At 39.1% G+C, this 23,365-nt stretch overlaps 1 long non-coding RNA gene across 1 annotated transcript; it reads right to left on the bottom strand.

Moving 5' to 3' along the window:
- Positions 1 to 9,450: 9,450 nt before the first annotated feature.
- Positions 9,451 to 23,163, bottom strand: LOC142107990 (uncharacterized). Its single transcript, XR_012680064.1, has 3 exons — positions 22,906 to 23,163; positions 10,899 to 10,982; positions 9,451 to 10,096 (listed from the first exon to the last, which is right to left on the bottom strand). It is a non-coding gene; the product is annotated as an uncharacterized LOC142107990 (long non-coding RNA).
- Between the last annotated feature and the right edge of the window lie 202 nt (positions 23,164 to 23,365).

The raw sequence follows: 23,365 nt of genomic DNA, 5'->3' as shown, positions 1-23,365 counted from the left end.
AACCAACCGGTTTGCCCGATATCGCATTAGTGTGTACACTTACATAATGACGGATATTGGTCCAAAGCACTGATTGTCCTTTCATTTGGTTGGTCGGTAAACCCAATACCACCGTTCCAACCACCTTCCGATCCTGCAGTGTCTTTACACTCATGTTCATGATTTCCATAGGGTTTACAGAGTCAGGCTCTTTACAGTCGATGCCGGCAATGAACATGTCCCAGTGAAGAAGTGTAGAGAGTTCTGTAGATGGAATAATTTGTCTGTTCGTTCTGAGACTGAATATTTAGTTTCAGAGGGTCTGATTCATTAAGGAAAGGTAAGCAAGAAATTGAGTAAGTTTTCTTACTTAAGTTTCCTGGACACAACCATTTTTCAATGCAAGGGGTGCAAATTAGTTTATTATTTTGCACATAAGGAAAATACTGGCTGTTTTTTCATGTAGTACACAAATACTTGATAGCTTATTTGTGCACTGTAATTTAAAAAGTTGATCTAGGGGGAAAAAAAAGCCAGTTTTGCAAAATATTAAATTAATATGCACCCCTTACATTGTAACATGGTTTTGTCCAGGAGAAAACTAAAGTAAAAAAAATTAGTACTTTCCTTAATGATTCAGTCCCAAAGTCACTGAAGCCAACGAAATTTGTAATAACATGTGGATAGCTATAACAAGGTGGACAATCAGTGTGACAGGACTGAATGAATGCATAATGTGCTGTCAACCTCTAAACCAGGCCTGTCCAACCTGCGGCCCTCCAGATGTTGTGAAACTACAAGCCCCAGCATGCTTTGCCGGTAGACAACCAGTTGATAGCTGGAAGGGCATGCTGGGACTTGTAGTTTCACAACACCTGGAGGGCCGCAGGTTGGACAGGCCTGCTCTAAACGACTGCAGGACCAGATGAAGAGCACAGATCTGAAGGTAAATCATGTATAGTGTGTACACATGTATCAACAGACTGATTGGAACTTTAGTCGTTTGTAAAATAGCGATAACACATTGTTCGGACATTTCTGTAGTGTGTACCCAACCTTACATATGAGCAATGCAGTCTGTAAAAGATGAATATTGCTTTCATTATTATTAGATATTACAAGAAGCAATAAAACATTCATTTGAAATTTTGTAGCCAGAATGTTTCTACATTTTCCTGCAACCTGTCATCTGCCTCATTATAAGTATAACTCCTGAATATACCAATAAGCTTGTTCATATGCCATTAAAATGTATTTTAGTTTTACATGCCACTTGAGTTAAATACAGCAGAGTACAAAAATGGTGTTTAAAATGTAATCAATAAAGTTGTTTTTTTTTTAAATATATTCTTTATTTATTCAATGCGAGTAGACCAGGGTATTACATGGTTGCACATAAGTATGCAGTAAAAGTGTGACATGTAGATGACAATTGTACAAAATGAACAACCACCTGATATAACCCACTACACATTCATTTCGAAAACAAAGGTAATCATAACATCAAGTACACTCCCAAAAGAGAAAGTAAGAGAAGAGAGGATACGATATGTAGGGGGTACGGGGGTTAGGTGAGGGAAATGTGGATCTAAACAGATGAAGAACCTACATATTTGAAGTCATCTGAATCTTTAAACTCTATCCAGGTAGACCAGGTGGCCATGTATTCAGAGTATTTATCATTAGCAGAGAAAATAATATCGTCCATGGACATAATCAATTCTATTGATCCAATCCATAATCGAAGGTGGAATTCGAGATCTCCAGCGTGTGGGTACGACTGCTCTAGCTGCATTGTTGAGGTGTTTTAATAAGGATTTTTTGTATTTAGAGGGCTGGATGGAGGAAAGGATAACAACCAGAAACTGGGTCAGTGGGCACTTCATGTCCTACAATAATACTTGAAATTCTAATAACTTCTCTCCAAAAGGGGGAGATAATTGGTAATCAATAAAGTTTTATTACATGTTAGAGTGAATGGCAGTAATACTAGGATAGGATGTTGCAGAAAACATTATTTTCATTTATATAAATCGCACAACTAGCCCTATTGGACGTCTTTCAGGGAAACATGACAGCTTCTTATGTCCGATGGCGTGCGGTAGAACAACACGGACTCCCGGTCTGTGCCATCTGACACTGTTAAGGGTGATTGCAGAGGTTTAATAACTCATAGAAAGTTAGGACTTTCAAGGAGTTGATTAAATGAAAAGCGATGTGACGCGGAATGCTGACGAAGGTAATCCGCGGCTTTACAACATCGCAGATTTTTCCTCAAACACTCTGACGGCCTTTAGAGCTGAAACCTGTTTTCATGGTGGGATTGTTAGTTAAACAAATTTTATTAGTATCATCGTCTGATCTAACCTATGAAATAGCATTGGGGAAAAACACACAACAGATTCTGGAGTACAAATATGCTGTCACACCAAGACATTTATTTTTATGTAAACCAAGAATATCAGTATGCATTTTGTTAAGTAACCGTGCAGTTGGTTATACAGGCAGCTTTAAAGAGCAAGTTTGTAGTAATGTGTAATCCAAAATAAATAAGTAAATGGGAAAATCACAAATGGGTAAATACATAATGTAATTTTTAAGCAATTTTGAGAATTAAGTTAAATAAATGACATGTGTTTTCCATGTAATTTATTTTCCATGTGTAATGTATACTATAGTCCGGGCTTCCCTTCCTGTGCCCGATCCTACGGGACAAAGTTATTTGCGTTGAGTTTCAGCTTCTTTATATACTCATGAGTCAGAATGACTGAGCTACTTAGTCAAAATACTTCAAGGGCTAAAATTAAAAGCTGAACTTTTAGTAACTTGAGAGCCGAGTTTTCTTAATCGTATAATGTTATTCTCTGAGACATTGTGTGTATATTATTTTATCGTTATTAATGATGGTATGGACAAGACTATACCGATGACTTGGTGGGAAGAAAAGCCGCAACATTTTTGCAGAGCCCAAGGTCCCGTAAACACGGGCAATGCTCACACTTTTAGGAATATTTTAATAAATCGTTTTGCAAAAAAACTACCCAGAATACTGCATGACTTGGGACTGTTGTTTTATTTATTTGTTTATTTATTTATTCATTTAACTTGACATTTTTTTATTGTGTTTTTGAAATAAAATAAAACAATGTATGCAAAATGCACACACTTAAGTTTTTGAGCGAACACTCAGTCTGTATACAAGAGAACACGGGGTGGTCTTTGGAACCCTGAGTGTCCACACAAACTGAGATATTTAAATGTTCTTTATTACATTAGCCATATATTACATTTCCAAACTAAATCATATCCATTGATCTAAATATACATTTTTCTATATTTAAGTTAAATAGTAGAGGTGGCTTATGCTATCTTTTGTTTTTTCAATAGGTTTCCATATTTTTTATCTAATATAACTGCATATATAAATATTGTACCCTTGAATCACACCACACCCCTTCCTAACAATGCTATTCTCCTCAACAAACTATAATTTGGACAGCTGGAAATTAGGACTGAGGTCTGTTGGCATGTATGCTACAATCAAGAAAAATGTCTCCAGTCTGCAAACTGATTCCTATATCAGAATGATGGTGGAAGAATGAAGACTGTTTGAAGTTTATTAAACGTTTTAAACCGTATCTTTCTTTGCTGTTTGGAACTACTTTCGTTGTTTTAAATGTATATAGAACTGAGATCATGAAATCGTAATTTGATCTCTATAAAGGCAACTAGTTGATGAAAACAATATATCAAATATACACACATAAATCAAATCTTGAATGGACTTTAGCAATATAGTCACAGTTGCTTGGAGGGTTGAGATTGAGAGCTTATTGTTTATATGGAGACCTCATCAATTTCCACTACTCAGTTGTGCATACTTAAGTATCATTCTGTTTATAAATCCTTTGTAATCAATAGATTCTAGTGGGAATTTGCTCCTGGATAAGTTTCTCCAACATAAATGTTCTTGTAATAGTAACAAATGCATGACAGTTGTCATAACAAAACAAAAGTATTTAATTAAAAGCTGCCAGAATCATATTTACATTTGTACTCCTACCTTTATCAGCCTAAATGAGTCCAACCCCTGTTTATTAACAGACTCATACACAATGTATGAAACAATCTTTTGAAAATCAGGAAGCCTGATATACAACAACAAAACAGCCTAATATATTGTTACATTTCACAAGATTTTGATACTTCTATTAGCACACATTTGTGAACATATTACTGATAGCCTTTTCATCTATAGGTAGCGAAGTAAAATATCTTCCTGTAGCTAAATGAATACGTCCAAAGTAGAAAACCTCAATTTCATTGAGGGCTCGTTGGAAGTGATACTCTAGGAGCTACTCTGCACAGAAATAAAAATTCCAGTCTGAACAGGTCCGTCCACTAATGCTGGGTACTAAACATGGGTGATTAAAGCCAGGGCCAGATTAACCGGAGGTCTAACTGGGCTAAAGCACAGGGGCCTCGAAAATCTGGGGGGCCCGCCCCCGACTGTCATGTCAAGGTAAATAAATGGCAGGCAGCTAATAGCAAATGTTATGCTGTTAGCTGCCTGCTGTCACTTTAGTGTTTCCGCGGAACGCAGTCATCTCCTTACTGAGGAGATCTCGTGAGAGTGAGACTATAAGTCATAATCTCACTCACGAGATCTCCTCAGTAAGGAGCTTATTGCACCGCAGAAGCACTACAGTGAGTGACAGAAGAAGGGAAGGAGGTAAGCGTTCGGGGAGGGACCTTACAGGGTGGGGGTCCTCACAGTACCCTTAGCCTGGGGGCTTCCATTCCCTTAATCTGGCCCTGGTTGAATCTTAGTATCTATAAAACTACTCTTGACTTATAATCACACTATAGTGACGTAAATTTATAATCACACTATAATGGGCGTGATTTCTAATCACAATATAATGTTGTGATTTATAATCACACTATAATGGCGTGATTTCTAATCACAATATAATGTTGTGATTTATAATCACACTATAATGGCGTGATTTCTAATCACAATATAATGTTGTGATTTATAATCACACTATAATGGCATGTTAAGTGACTCCAACTTATGTTTTGTTCAAGTCAGTACATAATGTAAAAATACATTATTTACTCAAAATAAACAATGTTTGAGAAATGTTTGTGTCTTCTGCTTATTGTTAAAGCATAAAGTTTGTAGAGAACTCTTACTATGGATTGAAATGAATGGTGTGTACTTACCTTACAGAAATGCAAATGTAGAACACAATGGATGGCTGCTAATCATTACCGTATAGATGAATAGATCTTTTACATTAGCTGGGAGTATAAATGTAGCTGTGTGACTGGAAATAAAAGGAATTCTCAGAGAAGCAATAATTTCACTACTTAAGTAGTGTATTTATTTTTGGCACCACATCTTCAACAAGATATTAATTAATTGAGATAAAACAGTGCATGTTTTTTTTTTTGTCATTCAACATTAAGCATCAAGAGACAGCGGGTCATTAAGGAAAGTAAGGCAAAAAAAGGAGTAAATGTTCTCTGGGACAAACCATGTTACAATGCACCGGGTGCAAATCAGTTCATTATTTTGCATATAAGTGAAATACTGGCTGTTTTTTTCATGTAGCACACAAATTCATTTTTACAGTGAAATTTAAAGTTGATCTAGGACATGCCCTATCCCAACTATAAATCTGTCCCCACAATTTAAATTGACCTCCCCCTCCAATGCAACATGGTTTTGCCCAGGTGCAAAGTTACTCTTTTATGCTTTGCTCTCCTTAATGACTCAGGCCCAGCGACTTTAAATGTCTCAATATATATTATAGAAGCAAGAGGACAAATTAGGTCACCAAACGAAAATAATTTAGAACAATCAATCTTGCTTTCATTTGAAATTGAAAAGCTTTAATGAAATGTTAGGAAACATAATTTTCCAGGATAGTACATGGTACCTGCATTGGCATCCAGCTGCCATTGTAATAAATTGGTTTAATTCAGTATGGAGTCATTTGTAAATTATGTCGCATATATAGGAGGTGCAGGTAGACTGGTCAAGCAAGGTCAAGGCAAATACTTGTCTCTTGTAAAACATGTCTAAAATAAAAATGTACGTCTTAACTTTAAATTGAATTGATAAACAGAATATTCCATCTCATTTTTGTCTATTTGTGAAGGCAGATAGTGTTTGAATGCAATTTTAACTATGCAAAGCACCCATATGTAACCCACATGGTTAGTGACAGACAGATACTTTGGGATAGATTTTTCAAACATTCTAAAAAGGAAAATTGCAGGTGTTGCCCATAGCAACCAATCAGATTTTAGCTATCACTTATCTAGTACATTCTTTGTTCAATGTACGCAGAGTGCCCATCCCTTCTGTGCCTGCTCTTACAGGACACTGCCCACATTAGCCTTAATGGGAAGGATCCATCATTTATTTATATAGCGCCATCATATTCCGAGGATCCACCATGGAGAAAGTTGTTGGTACCTAATGGCCCTAAGAGGTGAACCCAAAGTTTAATATCGGGACCACAGATGTGGCTTCCATCCTGTCCTACACAGTGATGCGGCCACGGGTTTACAACCCTTTTCACTTTTGTTTTTTTATTACTTTTTTTGTTGAGATTTGAGCCAATATTTATGGGGTGAGGGGTACATAAATGAAAAAAGGAGGAGGAAGTGGGGGAACAGTGCATTCAAAGCTAAAATATAAATGGTTGTTGTCTATATAACAAGTTAAATTCACCAATACAGTCAGACCTGGAAGTTTTCAAGTCTGCCCCAACCCCGTACCCACCAGTGACCTTGTAGAAATGACAGATGAGACCGTACAAGGGTGGTGAAAGTGTAACGAATCTACGATTGTGGTCGCATAAGATGTTGGGTTATATTCCATTGTAAAAGATGTATCAGTGGTAGAATTCAAATATTTTAACAACCGGTTCTCTGCCCTAATGACCGTTTAAGTATACAATAAGATATCAATATCAAGAGGCAGTTATCTAGTCAAACCCAGGTGTGTGTGTGTGTATAAAATATTTCTTATTTTATGCTGCTAATATCGAGATAAGAATAGCAATAGTCATGTAATGCCACACTGTAGTGGCCCCATTTCAAATTAAGCCACAGTAATGCCCCCAATTCATATATTGCCACAGTAATGCCCCTCTTCTTCACACTCTGCCATGCTGCTTTTGCCCCCTTCACACTCTGTTTTTGGCCCTCAAAACACCTCTGCCATGCTGCTTTTGCCCCCTTCACACTCTGTTTTTGGCCCTCAAAACACCTCTGCCATGCTGCTTTTGGCCCTCAAAACACCTCTGCCATGCTGCTTTTGACCCTCAAAACACTCTGCTATGCTGCTTTTGACCCTCAAAACACTCTGCCATGCTGCTTTTGCTCCCCCTTCACTCTCTGCCATGCTGACTTTGCTCCCCCTTCACACTTTATTTATTTTAAAGGGCCTGCTCCCCCCACCAACTAAGAGGGTGGACTCAGCCTGTAGTCACTGATTCGCCGAACCGAGCCTAAAATTAGGTATCGGTTCTGGCGAACCGGTGAGAACCGGCTGAATCCCACCACTGGATGTAATGTCATGGGGGGAGGGGAGGGGTGGCTGCAGGAGAGCTTTCAGTGACCCTGCCACCGTTTTAACTTGATGACCCTAGAAGTGTTTGTTGTTTTTTATTGGAGGGGGAGTGGGGGTGACATGTTTATGGGATGTATTGTATCCATAAGACACTTTTTATTTGTACACATTTGTGGGCTTTATTGATACTTCATCTCCTTTTTGTCTACCTTTTATAATGTCATTTTACTTAGGGAAGCCATAATAGTTTTTGAAAGTTGGATCACGTTTTAGATCCAAAAACAAAAAATCTGAGCCCATGTCAGAAGACGAATAACGTGGCTCTAACACTACGGATGTTTTGGTTAGAACTAAATGTGGATCAATGACCCCTTCCTCACGCTGGGACGTCCAGTAACGATGACCAAGGTTTCTCCAGAATCCAGAAGTGATGCCTACCACACATTGAGGAATGTTATCAGGTAGGGATCAGTCATCCGGAAAGACGTAATCTTTATGTTAGCCATGTTCCCCACCCCTCCCTTCATATTTTAACCACTTGCCTTAGTTTCACGCTGTAAGCCCTCTAAGCAGGGGACCGCTTGTTCAATGGGGATAGATAGTGCTGTTGCTGTCACTGACAATGTTTGGAATGTTGCCTTTAACATGATTCTGAATTCTAGATTAATATTAGAGATGATTGTTCCCTATAATTTTTGTTTGCTTTGGCCCTCAAATAGTAAGCATGGAAAAGCTTTAATATTTCTCAGTTCATGGTTTCAAAAACATTGTACTAAAAGTATGGTACTGGTATAATGGACTGGCAGGGCCATGAGGTGGTGAAGAACCTACACTATTGTCAGGAACTGGCTGGGCAAGGGGGCATATGCCCCCTGCGCTGGTCCCATAGTGGGTTACTTTGGGCTGGTTCTCTGGGCCAACTGCATTTTTTTCCCCTTTAGAATAGGCTGCCGAGTTGAGTCTTGCCCCCTAGGCTAATTTGCCAGCCCTCCCATGACTATTATGTAGCAGAAATCTTTTCTGTCTAAAGACACATGTAACAAGTGCCTGTGTACGTCCATGAATTTACTGTGAAATTGTGTCTCCAAATAGATTAAGCACTGGAAGTCTAGCACTTGGCAATGGCTTCCTACACCAGCTCTTCCACATGGCACCCAAACTCTACAACCGTTTGATGGTTTACAAGTTTACCCTATATTGTAAATTTCTAAATGACAGAGGAGATGAAGCAGCTCTATGTAATATTCACATTCCAGAAACAGGACAATCTTGGGTGCGGCACAGAAACTCAGCCACATCCCTTGTTATTAGAAGCCACCAGTAGCTTGTCACCAAAAATGAAGTGATGGTAGGACAGGCCGGATGGGTGGAAATAGTATTAGGCCATTTCATATGCTTGGTATGTGTTTATTAACTCTTTATTTGTCACTGTTAATAAAATTGGAATTTTATTTATAACCTTTACAAAGGTTCCCAAATTTTTAAGGCAGAGTACAAACTATGCCATAAACACCGAGCAAGAATAACTCCTAATAGGGAATCAAAGAAGGGGACTAAAAGTATAGGAAACCCCAGCCGCACCCCAATAGTTATAAAGAGATTAGATAAAATAGGGATAACATAGATACACACATCTCTCTCATCATCACCATTATTTATAGCGCCACTGATTCTGCAGCGCTGTACAGAGAACTCATTCACATTAGTCCCTGCCCCATTAGAGCTTACAGTCTAAATCCCCTAACATACACACACACAGACACAGACAGAGACAGACTAGGGTAAATTTTTGATAGCAGCCAATTAACCTACCAGTATGTTTTTGGAGTGTGGGAGGAAACCGGAGCACCCGGAGGAAACCCACGCAAACACGGGGAGAACATACAAACTCCACACAGATAAGGCCATGATTGAGAATTGAACTCATGACCTCAGCGCTGCGAGGCAGAAGTGCTAACCACTAACCCACTGAACTGCCCATCCCTATAGTTTGCATTACTTTCCAGTTTCCAGGAGATGAAGAGGTTAGAAAATGTGACCTGTTTTGGTCATCAATGGAATATAGAATTAAAATAAAAAAGATTAGTTTACAGTCACACCATAATGTCACAATTCTGAACAGTCTCCCAGAACCAGACTACTTGTTTTATTCTCAGTGGATTCACTCCTCAGTATTTGTTCCTAGGCCTAAAGCTGACATGACCCCACCCACATGTTTTTTTTTCCATCTAGTTTCTGCAGGAGGCCTGTTAAAGAGTTAGTGGCCAAACCCTTGCAGTTTTCTTTAATAGCAATGCACCATTTCTTCCAGAAATGTGTTGAAATTTAAATTTAAAAATATTTTGGTATCCACGGATGTATTTCTTTGGATTGCAGTAAAATAAAACACAAAAAGAAACTGAAACCCTTAAATGGGCTGAGCAACATTATTGGCATCTTTTCAAAGTAGTTAGAAATAATTAGATTTCAAGCAGATGATTCTCCTTCACTTTGGAACTGAACGAACCTGTGGTGAGTAGCAGGTGCCTGCAATATAAAAATGCCTCATTAAACGAGCTTGAACAGAGATTATCCTGTTTTGTGCCACTGTGGTTACTGCAATGGAGAAAAGAAAGTCAGAGAATTGTATGAGGAGGTCAGACAGAAGATTGTAGGATTGTCTTTAGGCTACAAATCAAGCTCCAGAGACCTTGATGTTCCTGTTTCCACTGTACGTAATGGTGTTAGCAAGTTTAAGGCCCCTGGCACTAGCCAACCTCCCTCTACATGGCCGCATGAGAAAACTGAAGACTGCAGTGTAGGATGGAATGGTGGAGAAAGCACCTCAATCAACTATCAAACGGATTCCAGATGACTTTCAGACACAAAGAGCAACAGTTTCAACTTGCACCATTTATGGCTAGCTCAATGAAAGGGGGTTATACTGTAGGGGGCCCAAAGGGGGCCCACTGCTAAAGGAGAGAGACATAAGCCAAATTCCTTCTGGTGGAATGTCTAGTTACCCGAATTAGAGCTTTTTGGTAAAACACATATACCCTTCGTTTACAGAAAGCAAAATTAAATTTTCAAAGAAAAGAACACATTCCCTGCCACAAATATTAAGTCTAGGATGTCAAAGAGTGGGGACATCCAGGGAGGGCGAGTGGCAGATCTAGGGGGAGGTAATTGGGGCAATCAATACCCCCCCAGCAGGTGCGATCAGAGCAGATCACAACAGGATCATCTTAACAGCATTATGGGCCCCCAGGCAAAGCAGTGCACTGGGGCCCCTACTTACACAACCAAAATCAGTGTTTAAACATTAAAAAACATGCTGTACAACTCTTACCTCGCTGCTGTATCCAGCGGAGGAGGGTTTAAAGGGCTACATATAGTCTCTTCACAGTACTTCACAATCGCTGTATTGGGGGAACTGTTGAAGTGGTGATAAAGAAAAAAAAGTCATAAACAACCAACATACCCATCACATCACTCCATATGCCATTAAACCTAACTAAATGCCCCCTGCATGCCCATCAGATCTCTCCATATGCCCCTTACATTCTTCTACCTTATTTCACACTGTGCCCTCCATCATGCTTTTACTCCTCTTCCTCTGTCTCCCCTGTTTCACCCCCCCCCCCTTCACTTACCTTTCTATTGCCTTCTCTTCTTCCGTCTTTACTCCTTGCTGTTGGAGGGAGGGAGTCATACACAGCAGGGAGTAGAGGAGGAGGTTTAAAAAAATAAATACATCTTTCTTCCTGGCCCTGCCTATGAGGCCCCTCTATACCTGTGGGGCCTCCGGGCAGTTGCCAAGCGTGTCCATGTGGAAAGAAGGCCCTGGATCACAAACACAATTAGAGTGGCTGGGCAGCATCCTCTGACTGGTCACTGTCAGCAGGGACATGTATATATTGCGCTGTGACCGGCAGCCCGCATATGCTAGGAAAAGGGGGCTGGGCTCTAAATCGCCCCTTCCCCCCCCCCCCCCCCCCCAAGAAAAAAATCTAGGTCCGCCCTTGGGGAGGGTGAAAAGTGATTGGTTGTGAGCCACAGTCACCAATCACTTGCCATGTTCTCCAGCTCACAACCAATCAGATACTGCCAACTTCTCCCAGGCCAGTAGCTGTTTAAGTAGTGACCTACATTTAAAACACTGAAAGTATGCACCCCTTTAGTAAAGGGAGAACTATAGTGGCTATTAAAAGTACGTCATGGAATTATAATTAATTTATTTGGGAATACTTGCACTGACCAACACATTACACTATAAGGTTAAATAAAAAACAAAACAAAACACAAATCAGGTACTGAGTCACTTGCATGTTGCAGCAGGTTTGCTTGTATATTGCCTCCATCAGTACAAAATGAAAGCAAAAAAACATAAAATGACTAGCCATAACTAAGATAAAACAGAATGTTTTCCACTGTGCCTACATTTTTTTAAAGGTATGGACTTGTCAAATGTTTTTCTTAATTCTGTCTGCACATTATAGGTTACAACATGTACAGAAAACCTTTCTAATGGCAATTACTAGATCAGTCCTAAAATTCTTATTTTTAAAAAGGTTATAACCAATTGCATCTCAGCCAGCATATAGCAGGGTGCAAAATAACAGCCTACCACCTCACAACGGCACGGCCGGCAGAACACGGTATGTCCAGTAAGCATGACAGCAGGGTGCCACACTTGCCAGGGAGCCTACCAGCCCCTCCTGCTCCTAACTTTTTTTCTGCTCAGGCACTTTTCCCATTAGCTTACGAGTCCCAGCTCTGAACAAAGTAGGGATCAGGGTAGGAGCCTGGTTACGGAGGGTAATTCATAGATAAAAACTTTGATGTGTGAATGAATTTTAACTGTAAGTATTCTTAGAAATCACCAAAGAACAGCTATTTGGAAGTTTGGAGCAATAAATGACAAATCATGCTGCCATCTACTGGTCGTTTGTAAAATAGAAAATAATTTTCAAAGTGCAACTATTATAGAACATAATCTTTTAAATATTTATCAATAAAACAGTTTCTCTCTTCTAATCAACATTACAAACCTGATGATAGAAGTTGATATTGATCTGATCAGTATCAGCCATCACACTTTTTGTGGGGGTTCATATGGAGCAATATCAGGCCAATTATCAAAAAAAAAAGTTGAACTGAACCTTCAATAATTTATTAAAGAGGGTAATCTACATTTTCACCACCCATCAAATAACCCGTCCCCTTTTGCTGTGTAAGAAATATGTGAAACCAGGATGCCGGACTGCGCAGAGGCCTCAATCCATGGCCAGGTTATATTACGTTGGAGGATGTCCCTTTTAATATAAAGTAACTGAAAAACTCACAGCTGCCACCAAATGAGATAACTGCTGCAAAATAATCTGTATTTGTAATTATAACAAACTAAGTTGTACTTTACTTCTTTATTTTTAATAATATTTTTAGATAAGTATTTGAGTACTCTATTTTTTTTATGATTCCCTGGCACCTAATCAAGGGGAAATATTCAGCAGGATAGGATGAATGACTGCACCAAAATGCTTCTGTCTTTCCTTATCATGTGCTTGTAACCTGCAGCATAGAGTAGTGTGAGCCCTGAATTTCATTCATCCAACATCTTTACTAGTCTATAATACTCCTGCATCCTCACCGGCATTGACTGTGTTACCACAACCTAACCACTATGGGGAGATTCCTTTCAATGTGATAAAAAGTCAAAAACACAGCAGCAGCCTCCAAAATACATATGGGTGGTGGAATATTGTATCATTCTGGCGTTTTCTCACAGTATAATAAACTATGATTTTCCAACCAAACTGCTCAGTACGTGAGTAAATGGCGCATGGAAAAGACAGCACCACTTGTGACCGTGGGTGTCACGAATGCCCATCCTGTCCCAGCTACAGCAATCTGAAAAGCCGGCCGTGACTGGTGTCACCTTAGTTACTTAGCAATGAATACACCTTTTCTGCCACCACAAAGGTTTTATTATGGTGTCCTTACGTTCACCAAAACCACTTATTAAAGTTTCACACTTAAATCACATACACATATAGCATGAGCCTCCCTGGGCTTCGTAAGTTCACAAAGAATCACGGAGAGTACGCTAGATAAAATATGTTTAATCTGAAAAATGTTTCCAAGGCTTATTTACAAAAAGGTAATAAACTGACATACAACAGGTTTGCACAGATGAGTTTCACAAAATAGTCCCTAATTACAAGTTCAGGAATTGGCGTGTGAGGAGTAAACATTGAGAAGAATTGCACATTTCAGTCGTGGTAGACCCTCCTCAAAGAAATGGACAATCTGATGTCTGGAACAAGGGATTTTTAAACCATCTCTTGTTGGTTTGGAATTTTATTTTTCACCCAAGTTAGATGGATGACCAAAATGACACAGAGTTTTCCCTGAAATTATCTATCACTAAGTTATGTGTTAGGGCACCTCAGAGAATCTCTCACCTCTGATATTTCTGCCTGGCTAAGCCTAACTCCTCTGCATACACAAACTACTCAGAGATCTGTCTCTGGGCCTGGCTAGTTTCAAAAGACCATTGACACTTGCCTAGGTCAGACTTTTGTTGTTGTTGTTTTGTTTTTGTTTTTAAAAAACAAAAACAACATTTTTACCTTTTATTGAGGCAAGTTAAAAATACAGCAGTGACATGAGATACGTAGACGGGGAATAATTGAGATTATCAAGCATAAATTATACAGTCCATTGGCACAGTTGAAAACAAATAGATATCATTAAAATAGATACAGCAAGTTATCACAATATTGTTGAGTAAATAAATAACTCAAACAATATAATATTGATTAAACAAAAAACTAAATATGTGAATCAACAATTCTCAGTCAATAGTTGATTGATTGAAGTCTTAGGAGGAGCAGGGGAACCAAGTACCATGAAAATCGCACCATTTCTCAGGTAATAGGTGGGTCTCTGAAATATACCCAAATCTCAAACCATGTGCTATATAGGCCTGATTCATTAAGGGAAGTTAAGCAAAAGTAAGCAAGTAAGGCAAAACCATGTTGCATTGAAGGGGAGGTAAATTTATGCTCTCAAAAGTGCCTAGCGAAGGGCTTTATTGAGCATGCATCGTCTGGCATTCAGAAAAGGCCCTCTGATTTGCTCTACTAGGAGAGCCCCCACATATCTCTTCCCATCACCCACGGTCCTCTGGCTCAGTGTGGTATTGAGCGCTCCTCGTTCTCTCCATACCGCATGTACAATACCTGCCTGGTGCTGGCTGCTGGCTAACGGCACAGCTACGCACATCAGATATCTGGGTGGGTTCATCTGGAGAGAATAGGAGCAAGAAAGGACAATATTCCCAAGTGGAAAACCTATTCAGTAATTTACAACTAAAACTGATCATTTGTTTCCTGTGCAGAGGGAGAAGTGGGGTCAAAGCCGTCATATTGTGAACCAATCTGATAAGAGAACTTGTGTGCACCCAATAAGTCTGTAACGGCACCAATTAAATCTGGGCAACACTGCCTTCCCACCCCTTCTGCATCAGCACCGGGCCAGTGACAGTGTGACATAGAGCAAGAACTCCTTCTCTTACTTAAACAGAGAGAGAGACATTTCACTTTTTGCACTAAGCTTCTATAAGCATCTGTTTAATACATAAAATGTAAAAAATGCTTGTCTAATTGTGACTAATTCTCTTGAACCTTTTTTGTGGCATGCATGATGTTGGAAGTTTTTCCACTGTCATTTTTTACCTTACACACCCCCCCCCCCCCCCCCCCCCTCCCTCCCCTTCCATCATTTTTGACTACAGCAGAATTTGGCCCTACTGTTAAGATTGCCACAAATAACAATCCATCAGACTCATTTTTTTTTTTATTACTTTTTATCTCATTTGTTAAGAAGAGACATGTTGGCGACAATTGATTCAATTATCAGTAAATTGATTAATAATTTAATTTTCTGGTGAAAATGATCACCAGAAAGTGACCAGATTGAAACTGAATGTGTGTATTATAATTGTGAAATAGGTGTCATCTGATTCTACAACAGTGTAACATTGCACATACACTGCAAATGTCTTTCTGCTCTGTCAGATGAAAACACTAAACAATTGACAAATGATTTTATTGAAAGGATTGAACCATAGCAGATTGTGTGTCAGATGTACACTTATGTGATTACACAGAAATGCAATGGGTTGTCTTTGGAAACAAAACAAAGATATGTGTGTCGACATCTTTAGACTCTAACTTTGTCAACGATGCAAATTTAATAATCTATGGCAATCTATAGGGATTATTCTATAAAAATTGGCAAAATTGGAATAAAAACAAACAAACAGTGCAACTAAACCCAAAAATTAAAATGTACTATATTAAAAATCTGTTCTTTGTGAAGTAACTCGCCTTTTGCCAAATGTTAATGCAGGTCTGCTGTTAAAAATGTTCACAACAATAACAGTCTTATTCCCTGTATTTGCTTATATGACCAACCAAAATAAAGAATTTAAAAAAAAAATAAAAAATGTTCAATTCCGTTTACCCTCCCCTAAAATGACTTAACAGTCAGATTTAAATACATCCCACTCCTCCAGTAACTGACCAACTGGACAGGTTCAACTGATCTTTCAGGTATGGTCAGAGCACATAACGTATAATAAATATACTAGCATATATAATGTATATATGTGTCACGCCCCTGGGCTAAACTTTACCAGCCAGCCCCTGGTCTAAAGATAACTGGTAAGAGTATGCTTGTAAGTTGTATTGATACAGGCTCATACACACAAGCAATTAAAATTGCCACCTTTTATACTCGCTTTTACCAGAGCAATCAAAACATATTGGCAAAACCTCCTTATTTAATGGGCATTCTGATAAAACTCCATTATATTGTACTAAGGATTAATACTTGCGAGCGCTAAAGTTACAAGCGAAAAAGTTTGTGTGTACAGGTGCTTATTTTACTAACAGCGTCAAAATGCAATTAAAAGGCTTTAAGAATGAGAAATGAACGCGTAACATTTACGCCCATGTATATACACCCTAAGAACCATTTACATTTATTCTATATTGTAGTATTGTCTATAAGATTACTTTATAGGCAGCAAAAACTAAACTACATAGACTTTCTGTTCTCTTTTAGCATCAGTTACATCACACTGGAAGAATTGAATCATTGTTCCTGTATATGAACTATGTTAACATTAGAGACTTATTTATGAACTTTTACAATCTCTGGGGCTACATTGTGGATTGTTTACTGCTTATTATCACATCCCCATATTTTTTCAAACTTTACAGTTTATGCAGACTTTGAGATTGATATTAGTATATGTTTGTAATTAAATTTGATTTTGGAAGTTATATTAAATGTTTTATTATATGACATTGTTGATGATTTTTTTAGGTTAATTGTTTGAAAGTAGGTCATATATTCTTTTATTAGCTGTCATCTAGATTGGTGATACTTTGCTTTTGTTTCCAAATATCTTCCCTTTATATTTACTGATTGAATTTCATGTTCAAGTTTAATTCACTGACATAATATTCTCACCCTATTAGTGCCAGGTTTAATTTAATAACTTGTTTGAAAGAAAAGACTGCCTTCATTTTCAGGGAGGTGACTCGGGTAGAATAGTTTAGGGCAGTGTTGTCTAACCTGCGACACTCCAGGTGTTGTGAAACTACAAGTCCCAGCATGCTTTGCCAATATATAGCAGCTTATTGATGGAAGGGTATGTTGGGACTTGTAGTTTATCAACACCTGGAGTGTCACAGGTTAGCCTGGCTGAGGGACTCTAAAGGGATAGCTTGGGAATTTGATAAGTGTGCATAAAGAGATACGGTTTCAGTGACTGCTTGATTATTTGGAGGCTAGGGGAAAGTCTTGCTGTACAAGAGAGGGAATTCCACAGATTTGGTCTAGCTTGATAAATGTCCTGTTATCGAGAATGGGGAGCAGGAAATGAGTGTGGATGGGAAGCGCAGATCTTGGGCAGAGCTGAGGGGTTGAGTTGGGAGATATTTTGAGACAAGTGAGGACATGTATATTGGAACAGTTCTGTTAATGGCTTTGTATGTTAATAGAAGTATTTTATATTGGATTAGATAAAACACAGGCAACCTATATAGAGACTGACAGACCGGTGCAGCGGTAGAAGAATGTTTTGCAAGTACAATTAATCTAGCGGCTGTATTCAGAATATATTGTAAGGATGTCTGTTTGGGAAGACCAGTAAGGGGGAACCTGCAAGACACAAAGTTTTTGCAGTAACTTGGTGAGATAAGGGTGTATTCTGGAAATGTTTTGGTAAATGTATGCAACAGGATTTCAATACATTTGTATATGGGGACAAAGGACAGATCTGGATGAAGAAGGACACCTAGGCAGCTGGCTTGAGTGATAGGGATTATTTTTGTGTTGTCCACAGATTTAGAGATATTAGGTAACACAAACACTCAAATTAAAGTGAAAATATACTAACATTTCCTATATTTGAGCATGTTGGCGCAGTATCTCTTCATCATCACCATTTATTTATATAGCGCCACTAATTCCGCAGCGCTGTACAGAGAACTCACTCACATCAGTCCCTGCCCCATTGGGGCTTACAATCTAAATTCCTTAACACACACAGACACAGACTAGGGTCAATTTGTTAGCAGCCAGTTAACCTACCAGTATGTTTTGGAAGTGTGGGAGGAAACCGGAGCACCCACAGGAAACCCACACAAACATGGGAAGAACATACAAACTCCTCACAGATAAGGTCATGGTCGGGAATTGAACTCATGACCCCAGTGCTGTGAGGCAGAAGTGCTAACCACTGAGCCACCGTGATCCCTTGTTCTGCCTTTTATAAATATCTTCTTTTACCCCTGTACTCTTCTCCAATGGTTCCTGATACAGACAGCAAATTCAAATGGACATGACATTAATCATAATCCCTCCCCTTTAAAAGGACACAATTTTTAAACTATGTTTTATCAAAGTTAGAGTAGTTTTATTATATATATTTTTGCAGTGTAATAAATATCTGGTTTTGTGCATGAAATATGCAGCTTATTTGCAGGGGCCGTCATATATTCCAGTGGATGGGGTAAGTCAGGTTAAACCCAAATCCCTTAGTGTTGACCCTAATACATTGATAGGCAACTTGATACATTTCAGGGGCCACATGGGTGATCATCTAACCAAAAGGGCTGCCCATTACCCCAAATGTCAGTAATAACTTAAAATAATACATTCCATCAAAGAAACAGACGCCTATCTGTAATAGCATTACAGCAGACATTTAAAAAAAAGTGTGGAAAGCTTTAATAAAAAAAAAATCTGAATAAGCAGGAAGGCGTTGGGGCCACAGGTAAAGGCTTGGAGGGCTGCTGTTGCCCTTCACTGCTGTATATTATGTAAATATGTTTATCTCTTTATTTGTGTTATATTGAGGAAGTGTGAAAATATTGTGTTTTTGTATCGTCTAAGACACTCCTGTGTGAGGCAGTAAGTTTGTTTGAATCATCCACAGAGGACCCTTTCAGCTCTCTCCCCAAAACGTTTTATTGGAAAGTTAGCTACTTCTATTTGCAGAATAGAAAGGAGGAGAAAGAAGGAGCATTTAAGCACACACAACAAGGTCTTATCTGAAAAGACAACTTAAACAGATTCATTAAGGAAAGTTAAGTAAATAAATTGAGTAAGGAGTCTTGTCTCCTGGACAAAACAATGTTACAATGCAAGGGGTGCAAATTAGTTTTCTATTTTGCACACAAGTTAAATACTGACTGTTTTTTCACGGAGCACGCAAATACTTGATAGCTTATTTATACACTGAAATTTAAAGTTGATATTTGTGTGCTACATGAAAAAACAGTCAGTATTTAACTTGTGTGCAAAATAGAAAACTAATTTGCACCCCTTGCATTGTAACATGGTTTTGTCCAGGAGACTACTTACTCATTTTTTTTTTACTTAACTTTCCTTAATGAATCAGGCCCTAGAAGTGCATCTTATGGGCTATTAAATTCTGTTGGGAGCACGGTCACAGAATATAACATTAGCCTTTAGTACGAACTTTAATAGAAACACATTTCTTCATAACTCCATTAGATAAATTATATAGAAAACTAAAAAATGAACTGTGTACCTTTAAGTATTAACATCAGAGTGAAATATTACCCATACAAAAATACACCCAGACAGCAGAACAGATTTTACATAATATTTTATTAATGGCTAAGACAGAAATCATTATATTTACCATACAAGACAATTAGACGTAGGGATAGAAAACCATGGTTTGAGGGCTTCATAGATGTGGTTTTAAGTTTTATTTACTTTTTTTATTTTTCATTTTTTCCTGCTACTTGATCTTCGAGTCACCAATGTTTTACATTAAACATAATAGAAGTGTGGGAGTTGGTATAAGCATTTGGGGCACACAATTACTCATTAATGGTGTACTAATTCACAGAGCCCAGAGCAGTGTTTGTTCAAAATACTGACTTGTTTATACTTACTATGAAAGAAGAAAATTATTCATATAACCTGACCCATATATCCGCCTATTTGTGACCTACATACTTAAACTATGCCCTGTTTAAGAAAGAATTTAAAGAACTTCAGATGTACATATAGTTAGATAATATGTAAGAGCAGACGTCAACTTTTCATTTAAACAAGCCCATCCTCTGTAAGCACGCATGCATGAATTATCAATAAAATGCACATGATCATATATAGCGACTTGTAAGGAGCAGGGGGTCATGCTTGATGATAGACGCAAAGGGGAGACCGCTTTTGAGAATCAAAATATCTGACTTGCCCAAAAAACAGAACGGTTAATAACTGTTGTACTATATTTCACCAAAGTGCATTTGATCATATAATAATGACATTTTGACATAAATGGTGTCTTCTGAAATAAGGAGTGAAAAAATTGGTTTTCTGGATTTCAATCCAAGCAAACTAAATCCGACACATTTCTCTAAGGTTTACTTTTAATAGTCTTTAGATTCAGATACAGATATAGACATCAGACCGGCAGATAAAGGAGGTGCCATTGTAGTTATGAATTACTCCACCTACAGGAAGGAAATACTGATCCAACCTCTGGATACTTCCACCTATGAGATACTTAGGACAGATCCTACTAGTGAATATCAAGCTCTACGTTGGAATATTTTATGTCATCTTTTAGAATATGGTTGAAATTGGTCAAACAGGGTTGAAACCTCTACCCAAATTGCAATACTTTTAATGTTTTACTTACCAGCAGAGTTTTTTTCCTACCAAACTACACCACATAGTCTTTTTTCGAAACCATATGTGTACCACATAATTTGATATTTGTGTCTTAATTTGCCCTTGTGGCTTATACTAGGCGGGTACAAAACAGTATGCTCACTTTGTGAATCTAAGGTGAACCATAGAAAATACATATGGGATGCCTTTATAAATAAATGATCTGTCCAAACTATGGCACAGTATTTTCTGACTAAGGCTGGGTACACACTACAGGTTTTTCAGCTGATTATCAGGCCAAACACCTGTAAAACCGACTGTTCAACCAGATATCGCAGTAGTGTGTACACTTACACGATGACCGATAGTCGTTTCAAAGCACCGGTCAGTTCTTTTGGTTGGTCGGTAAAACTAATAATCTCGTTCCAGCCCCCTCACGATCCTGCATGTATGCACTCACGATCCCCATAGAGTTTACAGAGTCATGGGGGTAAATTTATCAAGCTGCGAGTTTGAAAAAGTGGAGATGTTGCCTATAGTAACCAATCAGATTCTAGTTGTCACTTTGTAGACTGTACTAAATAAATGACTAGAACCTGATTAGATTGCAATCTAATCGTATTCACTATGCTTAATGAGTTATGTATTAATAACCTGTAGGTAAAATGCAAAAACCTACATCATAATCAAAGATAATATGACATGATGGGAATTGTAGTGTTTCAGATCAGGAGTTTAACCCAAGAGAACACTGTTTCAGCAGCAATGTTTTTTTTTGTTTTTTTTTAAACATTGACAATCTACTTCAGCTAATTCTGAATGAGGCATTGTCACCGGGAATCACTTACTGTTTTGTCAGCAACTTTTTCAAGGAGGCCCAATTCCCACACCAGAGAATTATCTGCATACAAATCCTTTCCTTTGTAGCTCCCTGGCTAACAGCCCCACAGTTTACAGTACATGACTAAAAGGGCTGTTTCATTTTCACACAGCTTTGATCCCGTCCCTGTTCAAATTAATAAATGGCACGAAAAAAAATTATATTATAAAGGAGACAGTAAGCCAATCACAAAGATCTAAGAAGTGGTAGGCTTGTGTGTGCTTCACACAATATGGACCTGGTTCATTTTGTAAAGGAAAGCAAAGCAAAGCAAAAAAAAAAGTAAATCTGCACCTTGGCAAAACCATGTTGCATTGGAGGGGAGGTATATTTAAAATGTGGAGGCAGATTTAGATTTGGGGTAAGTCATAGATCAACTTTAATTTTTAATGTAAAATTAAAGCTATTTTTGTGCTACATGAAAAAACAGCCAATATGTAATGTATCTGTGGGCAGCACTACTGCCTTACAGCACTGGGGTCATGAGTTCAATTCCCAAACATGGTCTTATCTGTGAGGAGTTTGTATGTTATCCCTGTGTTTGTGTGAGTTTCCTCCAGGTGCTCTGGTTTCCTCCCACTGGGTTTCCTCTGGGTGCTCTAGTTTCCTCCCACACTCCAAAAACATGCTGGTAGGTTAATCGGCTGCTAACAAATAGAGAGTTAGGGAATTTAGACTGTAAGCTCCAATGGGGCAGGGACTGACAGTGGCGCACGCAGGGGGGGTTTCTGAGTCTCCAGAAACCCCCCCTGCACTAACTAAGTGGCCGCTATAGCTGCACTGTCCTATACAGCAGCCGCGGCGCTGTCAAAGAAGCGTCCGCGGCGGTGCTGTAGTGTATACTGCACCGCCGCGGACGCTTCTTAGACAGCGCCGCGGCTGCCGTATAGGACAGCGCTGAAGAAACGGATGCGCAGCAGCTCTCGCGGGGGGTGGTTTTTTTGGGGGGGGGGGGGGGGAATCCTCCGTTCGCCCCTGACTGATGTGAATGAGTTCTCCGTACAGCGCTGTGGAATTAGTGGCCCTATATAAATAAATGGTGATGATAATAAACTAGGTTCCACTCCTTGCTTTGTCCAAGAGAAAACTTACTGTTTTTTTTCTTTTTACTTACTTTCCTTAACGAATCAAGATAGATAAATAGATATATTAGTGTATGAGTTGCATTTGCAATCTACATAATTCGTGCAAACTACAGTGGAACTATAAGTCCCAGCATGCCCTGGTAGTGTCTAACAAGACTTACAGTTCTATGCACCTAAAGAAACCGGCACAGGACACCACGTCTTCTTACACCGTGCTGAAAGCCCCAGTCCGCTGTCCTCTGTCACACCCCGGGATGGAGCTTCTCTCGGGCCACGTGTAGATCACAGCGGCCGCTTCCTACCTGCCATGAACAGGACAATGCGGACTCGGTGTCTCTCCCCATCCCGGAGCCCTTATACCTATATGAGCCGACCACACGCCATACTGGTAGTTTCCTGCCCCTTCCGGATGTCCCGGACCCAGGCTCCTCCTTGTACACACTGGCTGGGAGCCAGAGAGAGCGGAGACCCTGCGGGAGGTGAGCGGACCCGGGGCAGGTAAGTACCTCGCTATCCCTCCCCGTATACACTGCTGGGGAGTCCGACCAGCACAGCCCGGCACTGGCAGCTCAGTCCTCGCTGGGGGTCACAGACAATACAGAGAGAAGTAACTTATTTGTT

Source organism: Mixophyes fleayi, chromosome 11, assembly GCF_038048845.1.
Source record: "Mixophyes fleayi isolate aMixFle1 chromosome 11, aMixFle1.hap1, whole genome shotgun sequence".
NCBI classification, from domain to species: domain Eukaryota; kingdom Metazoa; phylum Chordata; class Amphibia; order Anura; family Limnodynastidae; genus Mixophyes; species Mixophyes fleayi.
This window is presented reverse-complemented; position numbering and strand designations above follow the sequence as displayed.